At 51.2% G+C, this 11,426-nt stretch overlaps 1 long non-coding RNA gene across 1 annotated transcript; it reads left to right on the top strand.

Moving 5' to 3' along the window:
* The first annotated feature begins 2,404 nt into the window (after positions 1-2,404).
* Positions 2,405-10,734, top strand: LOC128916721 (uncharacterized). Its single transcript, XR_008469041.1, has 3 exons — positions 2,405-3,064; positions 5,915-6,208; positions 6,894-10,734. It is a non-coding gene; the product is annotated as an uncharacterized LOC128916721 (long non-coding RNA).
* The last annotated feature ends 692 nt before the right edge of the window (positions 10,735-11,426 follow it).

The raw sequence follows: 11,426 nt of genomic DNA, 5'->3' as shown, positions 1-11,426 counted from the left end.
AGCAGGATCGGATGCTGGATGCAGTGGGAAAACCCCTGCACACCCACACTACCATAGATATAATGCGCGGCGAGGTCACCATAGAGGTAGCAAAAGCCTTTCAAGGTCTTCTGTGCCTCCTCGTGGAAAATCTCAGATTCACCCCTGGGTTCAGCTGAAAGCCACGGATCTGCTGGCCATGGCGCCGAGGAGCCTGGGCAAGTTCTCTGGCCACTCTACACCAGCACCACCATGGTGCCGGGAGCGCAGCCAGCTCCAGCGTCTTCACACCACGTGGCAAATGCTACAGGTACTGTTGATAACCCAGGGTTTTTTTATTTTTCTGGAACAATGGATGCATTTTAGGTTTTACTGAAATGAAAAAAAAAAGGCTTATTAAATGACTCCCAAACAATCTCCTACCTAGGTTTGTACTCAGTGAAAACCAAACCACGCCTATAAACAGCCTTGTCAGCAAGGCAGCAAGTCGTGGGAAAAGGGTAAAATTAAGCCATGAATGCAAATCCATTTTGATATGAAAATCTGTAATGCCTTCAAAAGGGAAATAAACTAAAAAACCATCAACTCAATAAAATCCGGGGAGAGGCAAATTAATGAACTATGCTTACAGAGGTTACCCTTTCTTGAAAAAAATCCACAAACACGCTGATCTCGTACGCTGCGTTATTTAAAAGGTACAACAATGTTCTCGTTTCACTAGCACCTTCCATCCCAGGCTCCGTAAGCGCAACACAAACGATCGCCCAATTGTGCAAGCGGTTACCTGTCCCTCCCAGAGTCATTCTTCCATTTAGTTACGTGTGGCATTAAATCTCTCTCACACACACACATGGCACAGCCCAGAGTTGTTTTGCTGGATTTACCAGGTTAATTCTGAAGTCTGATCACGTAACGCTGTGGCAGAGAAAAATAAACTTAAGACATCTTAATTCAAAGCCAATAGATAAAACCTTCATGGAAAGCACTTTGCACTGCTGAGAATAAATCTCTATCTCTGCTCATGTATAAAGATGTAAGAATAAAGTATTTGATAATGTTTATCCTTGCAACACGTGTGAAAGTCTTATTCATTAGATGTTTGGCTTTCAGGATGAGCAGATGAGCACCGGCTGCCAGTCTCTTGACTCGATAGAAGTGCTCTGAGGTCCTACAGAGTGAATGAATTACTCTTCCCCTCCCTGGACAGTAAGGGCCACTGTCTAAAAGCCACTGCCGAGCCCAGCCCTGCTCCTGTGTGCCAGGATGCCTCCGTTTGCCCGCCAGCCCTGCCCCGGGTGGGTGGCATCACCTCATCCACCACCACCACCGTGTTTCCTGCCTGCTCTTCCCCAACACCTCTGCTCTGCTCCCCAGATCTCCTGGAGCTGGGGCTCCTCCGTACTTCTCCAGAGCCTCCAACAGCAGGGTCCTCCCTCTCCTCTTTGGCTTCATGATGGTGCTCCAGCTGAAATCCCTGCCGGCATCACAAGGAGAGAAGAGCCTCCCACCCATCAGGCCAGCACAGTTGGGCAGACCAAAGAGCGCATGTTCAACCTCCACGTGCCACCAGTTCCATGGCAGCCCCACCAGCAGGTCAGGCGTTTTGCTGCCAAGCCTCAACCCTCCGCTTCCTTCCAGAAACATTTTTATTCATCCTCCCTCTGCCGCAAACCCTGCTCCTTCCCTGGGGTTTGGAAGGAGCTCTGACAGGTTGCTTCTCCTAGGGAGATCATCTCTTTGAATTTCCAGCCCATAAGGATTTAGATTTTATTAATACTGTTGGGAGTGGGATTTTTAATGCTAAATAAGTTTCAGCCTGAGCCAAGGAGGCCAAGTATCATGGGCAGCATAGAGAAGGATTCACAGGAAGGATTCATAGAAGTTTAAGAGGTTTATTTTTTTTTTTTTGAAAAAAAGAGCTGTGATTAATCTCCTTAATGCAAAGAGCATTTTCTGTGACGTCAGTTTAATGAGTCAACACTTCTGCCACGGTGCTGCAAAGTCCCTCCCCTCATTCAGCTCCTGGAGTCCAGAGAATTCCTGCGTTTTATTCAGAAAAGAGGCGCTGAACCCCAGGGGGAAGGAGAATAACTGGAGAAGGGGACAAAACCCCCCCAGGATGGCATGCAGAGGGACTCAGCAAATCACCACTCTCACACCAGACTTGAGGTTTTGGAGCTCCATCCACGCCCACCTCCCAACCTGTGCCTACACCAGGCTCTTCCCAACCCCTCGCCCCGAGACCCAACGTCATTGTCTCTGCCGCCTACGGGGAGGGCTGGGAGAGCCGGGCATGAGCCCTGCCACGGGGCTGCGGGGCTGCCCGCCTCTCAAGCATGGGGACACGGGGGCCGCCTGCGGGGACAGGCAGGGCTGGGTGTGCGCGGCGGTGGCCAGGCGGTGATACCCATACGGGCCACGGGGCTGGCAGCGGCACCGGCAGCGTCGGGGATGGGCAGGGAAGTGCTTATCAGGGCGTCCCAGTGGGCTCCTTGCACTGCGCCTCCAAAGAGCCATCCCACGGTGACAAATGTCAGCCAGGCCTGACACGAATGGAGAGCACGTGGACAGAGGCTGGAAAGCAGACGGAGAGAAGAAAATTTGGACATAACTTGAAGGCCCCGAAGAGTCTCGTTAAGAAAACACACCTCACGGGCAGCTGTCTGAGCAGCGGAGCAGCCCGCAGCCAGCCATGAATGCAAAGGTGGAGCGGAGGCAACAGGAGGCAAAGCACTGCTACAACTCACGAGCAAGTCACCGGTGGGGTTGAAGGACAGCCAGAGCTCCCGAGAGATACCACACACCTTGCCTCAAGCTTGCTGCCTGCCCAGGTGTGGACAGAATTGGTGGCTTTTCTCAGCTCTTTAAGGTATCCAGCCCACACCGCTCCAAAGCAAACCGAGCCAGGAAAGGCTGGGACATCCCTCAGCCCTGAAACAGCCTGCCTTGACCCCAGGCACCAGCAGAGCACTCCCGGGGGTTTCCTTCACCTCACGCTCTCGGCCAGGCTGGTGTCTTGTCCGTGCACTACCTGCGGCACGGAAGCGACAGGAGAGGCACATCCCCAGCGCTGCGCCCGGAGCAGGTCAGTGGTACAGGGCCACAGCACCACAAGCTCCTGGGTGGCTTGGCAGGCTTCTTCTCGTCTCCTCCAATCCCTCCCCTCCCTGCCTCCTCTCTTCCCCTGACACCCTCACACTGGCCCCATGGCTGTCTGCAGGCAGCAGGGCCAGCTCCAGACCCATGGCTCGGCAGAGGCATCCCGCGGGGTCCTGCCACTCCGTGGTCATAGAATCATCGAATCATAGAATGGTTTGGGTTGGAAGGGACATTAAAAGGCCATCTAGTCCAATCCCCGCAATGAGCACGGACACCTCCCACCAGCCCAGGTTGCTCCAAGCCCCATCCAACCTGGCCTTGAACCCCTCCAGGGATGGGGCAGCCACAGCTTCTCTGGGCAACCTGGGCCAGGGTCTTACCACCCTCAGAGTGAAGAATTTCTTCCTTGTTTCTAGTCTAAATCTCCCCTTTCGGTTTAAATCTCCCTTTTCAGTTTCCCCCCCGTCCTATCACTACGCTCCCTCATAAGGAGTCCCCCCACATCTCTCCTATATGTCCCCTTTAGGGACTGGAAGGGGGTCCAAGGTCTCCCCGGAGCCTTCACTTCTCCAGGCTGAACCCCCCCCAGCTCTCCCAGCCTGTCCCCACAGCAGAGGGGCTCCAGCCCTCCCAGCATCTCCGGGGCCTCCTCTGGCCCCGCTCCAACAGCTCCGTGTCCTTCTGCTGCTGGTGGCACCAGAGCTGGAGGCACCACTGCAGGGGGGTCTCCCCAGAGCGGAGTAGAAGGTCCTCAGCCCTGCGGCTGCCATGGCTCAGGACGCTGAAATGAGGGCCGGAACTGCCTGCCAGAGAGCAGGATGGGAAAACCCAGGAAATGGGAGCAAGTTTGCCGTCTTTATATTGGTTTCTACACTCCTCTGCTGGGCAGGCAGCACAATTGCTGAATAACATGGCAGAGAATCACAGCAGCGGGCAGGAACAAGAGCTGGCAGGAAAGGGAAAAACACCCAACAGGTTTTTAAAATGAAAATGCCAGTGAAAGAAAAATAACTTCATCCAAATTTCCCTGGGTGAAAGATCTGCCCCAGCCCTACGGCCAGCCAAACTGGAGTGTGTGCTAACATCCCCCAGCCCTGGTCTGCCTGGGGGGGACAGGATCAAATCGGATTTTCATCAGGAGAATCACTGAAAGAAAAATAAGCTGGGAATCCTTACCCTGATCTTCTAGATATCTGGACATCTAGAAGAGCTGGATAGGAGACATATAAAAAAAACGCAACTCACTCATCTTTTATATTCCCGTACGGCAGCACAGGTTGGGGATTCAGGCTTAGAAACATCCCAGGTCACAGGTTTTTTAGTCTAAGCTCAGTCAAAGGTTTCACAAACATTCTGTGACACGTGCGTCACGGAGTGATCCCAGTTGGCAACTAAACCCCATGCAGCCCATGGCAGGATGGGGGAGAGAATCAGAAGGGTAAAAGTGGGAAAACTTGTGGGCTGAGATAAAGGCAGTTTAATAGGTGGAGCAAAAGCCGTTCACGCAAGCAAAGCAAACCAAGGAATCCATTCACCGCTTCCCACGGGCAGGCGGGTGTTCAGTCATCTCCAGGACAGCAGGGCTCCATCGCACGTAACGGTGACTTGGGAAGACAAATGACATCACTCCATATATCCCCCCCTTCCGTCTTCTTCCCCCAGCTTTATATACCGAGCGTGACGCCACATGGCGTGGAACATCCCTTTGGTCGGTTGAGGTCAGCTGTCCCAGCCGTGTCCTCTCCCAGCTCCTTGTGTCCCTCCAGCCCATTGCTGGCGGGGTGGGGTGAGGAGCAGAAAAGGCCTTGGCTCTGTGCAAGCCCCGCTCGGTGGTAACGAAAATATCCCCGTGTTATCAACACTGTTTTCAGCACAAATCCAGAACACAGCCCCATACTAGCTGCTATGGAGAAAATTAACTCCCTCCCAGCCAAAACCAGCACATGTTATTAACCCAGCAGTGTGCCAGCTATATGTAGGCACTCATATAGATAGATCAATTGATTTTATAAAAGTATACATAGGATCAACTGAAATGACGGGCCTTTATAGACAGTCTCCAAATTGAATAATACAAGAAATTTGGGTTCAAAGTGTAATTAGTGCTTTGTCTGGGCACAGAATGGATGGTCCTCCTGCAACCTTCCTCAGGGGCAGGCAGGACCTCCACCCAGAGCGGAGAGGGAATTTTTGCTGGAGTCCGTGACCGTGTAGGACACGCAATAGTCCACATAACTGAGGAGAAGAGCAAACACTTTCACAGCCCAAGGATATCCAGTTCTGCCCGCATGTGTAAGTCCGAGCCGTACAAACACCCGGGTAGACCCGTGCTGTGTGCCCCTGCTCAGATGGAGGGTCCATGGGGGAATGAAACCCATGTGCAGAATAGACGGCAAGAGAGTGAAAGCCACTAAAGCCCAGGTGTGTCCCTGCTCGGCCGCTGTCCTGAACTGGGCGCTTCAAAGGCTATGTATGTGCAAAGGGGGCCCACAAGGCATCTAAGGACATTTACTCATATTGCAAAAAAAAAAAAAAGCGGGAGGAAAAAGTCACATCCTAGCCTACAACACAAAACCAGTCATGGTCAGTTCAGCAGTTCTCTACGTATGGTCCAAATTTTGGTCCAAAGCCCAGACTGCTGCTCGTGAGTCAGTGGCTGGCCTGACACAGCGTGGCGGCTCTGAAGGACCTGCTAAGGCACAGGAGATGAAAGAGCTGCTTGAACAGCAGCTCCTGGGAGCTGTTAGCGTCTCCCGTGCCTCAGCTCACATAGATATTGGTTAGCTTGTGCTGCGACGGGACGACGACGGCTTTCAGAGCTCTCCTGTTTTAACAGGTTGGTGCAGCTGGAGGACTAAAATTCCACTGGAAATAATCCATTTAAAGCATGGTGATTTGCAGTGGCTGTCTCTGAGACAGCACTTCTTTGTCAGTTTTCTTTCTTCCCTCCATCCTATGGAAGAGAACTTTATCCCCTGCAACGCTCCTTGACCCCGAATTTTGGGGAGGAGGAGGCACGTGCAAGAAGAAGGGACCCTTGTAGGCAGGGCCTGCCAGAGAGCCACGGGGAGGCATCACGCCCTCTGGTCTCCCTCAGCCTCCGTTCCCCACAGTCAAGGTGAAGATGCAGGTATGGCCGCAGCGAAATACCCAATGAGGACGGGTTGTCCTGCTTTGAGCGACACAGGACTAATTTATAATGCTTGGGAAAACTGCACTTTCAGAAGACTCTAGAGCCTGAATTTGCAAAAATATCTACTTTGCAGCCAGCTATGGGATGCGGGTTTCAAGGCCTCAGTGTTTTCGAGCCTCGCCAGGTGCGGGGATGAGGAGGAGCGAGACCCGGGCACTCGACCCAGGCTGCCAACAGGATTAGTTCATACCATGAACGCCACATGCAATATAAATTAGAAAGTTTGCTGCGTAGTTTCTCTCTCTCCCTTGATGGCTGTGATCCAGAGAACTCCTTGCCCCGGTGCCGGAGCCCTGAGTCCTTCCCTTCCTCCTGAAGCCGCAGCGCTCGCAGTGTCCCACATTTGCTGGGAGTCCCCTGCGGGGAGTGCACGGCTTCTGCTGGTGGAACGGGCTGAGCATAGTCCTTGTGTATTTTATATTGGTATTGGGATCAATAGCAGTTCTTTGGTATTATCAGTGTTAATTATGTAGTCTTATTCTATTAAATCTGTTTATACGTCAACCCTCGGGTTCCCTTGTTTTCCCCGATTCCCCTTCCTGGGTGGGGAGGAGTCATGGGGTGATAGAAGAATTGTCTAAACGACAATAAATTGTTACAGGTTTCTCAATCCATAACACAGGTGTGATCACAGCAGCGGAATACCCAATGATCACAGTACCCAGATACACCTGCCAAAGCCCTGAACGGAATTTGCCCAGGTTTGGCACGTGAATCCAGACGTGCCCTCCAGTGTCAGTGCCCATGGGGTGCACACAAAGCAGCTGTGGGAAAAAGGGAGAAAACCAGCCAACCTGTCCATTTTCCCTCTTGAGCAGCACCCGAGTTCAGGACTGGCTTCTCCATCGGAGAGATGTGACGAGGACAAGGTGATGGGAGAGGGAAGTGTAAGAGAAACAGTCAGACACTTGGCAGCAGCATCCTGAGGCTCCAGTCTTACAATAAACAGCTGGTGCATAATAAATTCATAATATGCATATTTTATACTGTTTTCACGAGACACTCACATATGGCCATACCCGCTACTGGCAAGACTGGAGAAAGAACATGAATTTCACACCGAGGGCTCCTCTGACAACAGATTATAAGAAATAATCACTAGCCAAATATTAGCCCTCAACAAGACAGACAAATTACATGTGATACTTTTTATTGGACAAACAATAAAAGACCTGTAAAAGGTTACCAGAGCTCTGCTTCATATCTCACAGATTATGATTAATTACAGACTTCAGGCCTTTGTACCGAGAGATTAGAGCCTTGCGCCCTTAGGAGGAAAAAAGATGAATTGTAATTTCTTTTTATGACGCTCCTCCCACCTTCCACTGTGGAAGTGGTTACGGAAAGACTGCAATACTTGCCTTTCTCCATTTCTCTCTTTGTCTTCAGTGCCCAGGAAAAAGCACCAAAGGTTTGAACTACAGAGTTGCGATTTCCAGTTCTGCAGCACCAGTTGATTTGGCAGATTGGGCCATAAAACTAATGCATTTGAGATGTTTATCCCAGGTTTCCAGGGGTCAGGAACACACGTCCCTCTGTGCGCGAGAAAGGCTATTGATTCAGGCTGAACCTGCCGCTGCGCGTGCGCTCACGTACGTCAGGAATAGGACTGTTAGGTCACGGGCATAGAAATAATAGGACACGACAGAGACAGGTCAGGGAAATAGCCTGGGACCACTGATCCAGAAGGATGAAGAAGATAATTGGATCTTATCTGCATCTCCTTTGAGCAACATCCACCAGCCTGCCTGGACTCTTAAGAGGTGAAGTTCATCTCTGGTCACTGTGTCGCTGTTTTACAGCCACTTCTTGCCTTCAAGGATTACCAACAGACCATAAGAGAAGGAGTAAGACAGGACAGGGCTAAGGCCGTTCTAGTTACAGCCAAGGCCGGTCAAGTAGGTCCCTTGGAATAGGGGGAGCCATCAATCCCCCAAGGTGGGAGAAGAGGCTAGAGGAAATAGAAACAACGTGAAAAATAGGCAACTGATCATGGGAGGCAAACAGTGAACGAAGCGCAGGGGTATGAGAATCAAGGATTTGAAAATGGCTTGAGGGGGCACTGGAGGAGAACTCGGAGCATGGCACCCAGTGAGGAGGCACCTTGAAGAACCTTTATCCCTCCTCAAGTATAGGAGCAGAAAAAGAAAACAAGGATGTGAGATCCTAATGTGAATCCTCCCTCACTTTCCATGTGGCCTGAGCAAATCTCTCTCTGTTGACACTTGCCAAGAGCTTTGAGATTGCCAAGAGCTCTCAGAGAGGGCCATCATATAATGGGGGCCCTTGGAAGCCTGAAAGACACACCAGACAGCGCTGGTGTATCAGTATCCCACGGAACATGGGACTTCATATCCTGTATGGTCACATCCTCTGCGTACTTCTAGAAAGCATATGAGGCGCAAGCACACGATATTTCTTTGGAGAAAGGGGCACTGCGCATGTGCAGATACCCGCATGGCTTCTCTGTCACTGGATGTGCTCAGCACGCGTACAATGGAGAGCTGCTCTGCACGGATGCTGTACTGGTCCTGAACTGGGGAGGTCCCCAATACCTTGGGCGCAGGCGGCTCTGCTCACCGCATCAGCAGGACGTACTGTTGCCGGTAACGAGCCAGACCAAGCACAGACGGAATCAGGCAACCGCCTCTCCTTTCCCTTCCTAGACACAACCTTGACCCAGCGAATGCATTCCTGGTGCCATTTGTCCCCTTCCCGACCCCTCTCTCCTCGGCGCTGCTTTGTTGCTTACTCGTTTGGGGATTTTTTCCAACCCGATGTTGCTTTTGGGAGTGGGTTTGTCTCATTGTCTGACTACAGGAGGACCAACTCACTCGTTTGCTTTTGTTTGCTGCTGCTCGACTCCCCGGTGCTCAGGATGGGTCGGTCCCAGGCTCCGTTCTTTGCACGCATGAAAACAGGCCAGCAAGCGCAGGGACTGCCCGTGCTTGTTCATGCTCCGTACGGCCCTGAGCTGAACAGGCTGGTTTTCATCCATTTCTAGGGCATCGTGCGGCGATATTCTCCCCAGCAAAGGCAGCGATATAAACACCAGCTGAGGCCTCAGAGCTCAGAGGATGCATGGACAGCGCTTTCGTCATGAAGAATTTATTTTTCCCTGGTGGAAAGGGGAAAGAAATTCCTTACACTAAGAGGCAGAGATGTTGAAATGAGTGCCATCACCTACGAGAGAGCAGCTTTTACGGGCTGTGAGGGAAGTACAGAAGTGCAAATCTTTCCGGAAAGGCAGTTATTTAAGGCTCTGATCCTGAAGAGCACCCAATTGCAGGGAAGCCCTTAAGAACAGGCTCGGCTTTCCTTCTTATCCTCGAACTTCAGCACAGGCTTACGCACTATCTTCACCGAGCACAGGATGTTTTAGCAAGCACTATCTAATTGGGTTGTTTCCAGCGAGTCTTAGCATGCAGCTCTCCTACTCCAGAGGTGCCAGCACTGACAATTTCAGATGAATGCTCATACACAAGGTTCTTAAAATTTGGGACAGGGAATCGTTATCCTCTTATGAGAAGGAGAGTGGAAAATAACAGAATATAGATGTAGTGGGGAGAGGACCTTTATGATCAGATCTTATAACCTGCAGTTATCTCAAAGAAGATACAAATTACTTAAATAATTGGATTTTTTTGTATTGTAAGGTTTTGGTAGGAGAAGCCATCCTTTAATTCTGTCTACAACACTCAATGCAATGTTATTGCTGCCCATGGGAGAGGCTCAGAGGTACTATTACATTTTAGCAATAAATAGCTATAATACTTTTCCCAATTACCTGTTTCTGAGAAATCATTGGTGCTTCAGAGCTTGCTCTCTAAACACCTCGAAGCTGAAGATCATGAGTGTGAGACACATCCCAACTCTTTCAGGAGAGCTTTGATTTCAGCAGGCTCAGGGCAAGGTACAGCGTATCTTGTGCTGTTCCCCTCTGTGCCGGACGATTCAGTCTAAAAAGAACCCTTTTGAATTCTCTACACAGAGCTGACGAACACCACAGCCTGGCTAATGCTTAAATTTACTCACAAGTCAAAATATCTCCTGGTGATATTGTATGAAAAAACTACAGCAGGCCTGTAAGTTACTGACTTACCTGCATAAGTCTTTCTAAAGCAGACAGAAAACACTGAATGAACTCATGAAATCTCCCAAGGACTGCCCACAATAATGGAAGAGAAAGAGGTCACTCACTGTCTGCTGTATTATATGAATCAAGCTTGTATTAAATGAGAAAAAAAAAAAGAGACTCCAGAGATTTCCCCCGCTTCTTCAACTCAAAGCTCAGCAGTTGCTTCGTTACAGATTAACTCAGGGCAAAACTGAAGGCAGCGATGGTGTCTTCGGTGGGTCACGTTACCATCATCGATGCTCACAGGACTGCAGCACGAGGCCAACACCGGCTGCTGGGAAAAATCCAGGAGCAGATGTGGCTTTTTCACCTTAAATATTTGAATTATATAGTATACAATATAAAAAATGTTGTAAGTATTAGAATGTATTTTATATATATAAAATAAATACATTTGTATATGTAAAATGTACATTTATAGTTTATGTCAAATATACAAATCGTGGCATACATTATGTAGTGTCACAACTTGAAGCCCAGCAGATCGAAACAGCGGTTTTACAGATACACCAGGAGGACTTTTGCAGTTCAGAACAGATATTAGAGGGAAACCAGGCCACAGAACTCGGGTGACTTTGGGCTGGCTTTAGGGATTGCTCCCGTGCAACCGTGCCTGGAAAGCGGCTCCGCAGAGTTCCCTGGCCGTCCCGGCCTGCGAGGAGCTCTCCCACCCCAGGGCTTTGCTCTGACTGACCCCGGCTGATGGCAGAGGGGCTGCCACCGGCCAGGCCGCTCGCCTTCCCTCTCAGAGCCCGCTCCTGCAGGCCTGGGTGAGGCGTGCCCGGTGGGGGCTGACTGACAAAGCCGGTCCGCCAGCCGCCGGACTGCGGCCAAGGGCCCGCCCTGGGCCTGTAGCCACGAGGCCGACGGCGGCAGCGCCGGCGGCGCCCCCTCGGCCGCCATGAGGCGAGTCCCCCCGCCCACGCCCGGCGCCACTGCGCATGCGCCGCGCAGCCCGCCAGGCCCCGCGCCTGCGCGCAGGCACCCTGCCCGCCTCGCCCTCGCCCGCTCGCCCGT

The sequence above is a fragment of the Rissa tridactyla genome, chromosome 12, assembly GCF_028500815.1.
Source record: "Rissa tridactyla isolate bRisTri1 chromosome 12, bRisTri1.patW.cur.20221130, whole genome shotgun sequence".
Classification (NCBI taxonomy): Eukaryota; Metazoa; Chordata; class Aves; order Charadriiformes; family Laridae; genus Rissa; species Rissa tridactyla.
The sequence above is the reverse complement of the archived record's forward strand: the minus strand, read 5'-3'. Positions and strand labels throughout refer to the sequence as shown.